The sequence below is a fragment of the Frankliniella occidentalis genome, unplaced genomic scaffold, assembly GCF_000697945.3.
Source record: "Frankliniella occidentalis isolate FOCC.00 unplaced genomic scaffold, Focc_3.1 Scaffold65, whole genome shotgun sequence".
Taxonomy (NCBI): domain Eukaryota; kingdom Metazoa; phylum Arthropoda; class Insecta; order Thysanoptera; family Thripidae; genus Frankliniella; species Frankliniella occidentalis.
In genome coordinates this window covers 319,953-320,338 of record NW_026267195.1, presented here as the reverse complement: position 1 = coordinate 320,338, position 386 = coordinate 319,953, and the positions used below count along the sequence as shown (strand labels likewise).

General features: G+C 58.8%; 1 protein-coding gene across 1 annotated transcript in view; it reads left to right on the top strand.

Moving 5' to 3' along the window:
- The window catches only part of LOC113208787 (E3 ubiquitin-protein ligase mib1), a gene marked incomplete at its 3' end in the record, with an annotated part of 324,014 nt that overhangs the window by 3,840 nt on the left and 319,788 nt on the right, over positions 1-386 (top strand).

Below are 386 nucleotides of genomic sequence, written 5' to 3'. Positions count from 1 at the left end.
CGCCCCCAGCCCGCCCCAGCCTGTGAACCTTGATCGACCCCGACCCATGTGAGATTTTTTACGCGAAAGAGGACGGCCTGTCGGGGTAGGTGGAAGAGGACTGGAGGAAGGGGTTGGGGAAATGACATTGCTGCGATGTTAGCGCTTTTTTGCTTTTTGACGCGGTTGTTATTGCCGCTGCAGTGAGCAGGGGGCGCCTTGCTTCTCGTTTTGTTACCATTTCGTTAACTGGGGAGCGGAACCCGGCAGCGAGCGAGGCGCGAGCAGCCAGTGGATACGCCGGATTCGCTCTTTTATACAGGGTGGCCGCTCTGCCCCGTCTTTTTAAAAGAGGTAGACTAGCCCGCCCGCACGACCTCTCCAGTCCCCTCTCACCTCCCCTCTCC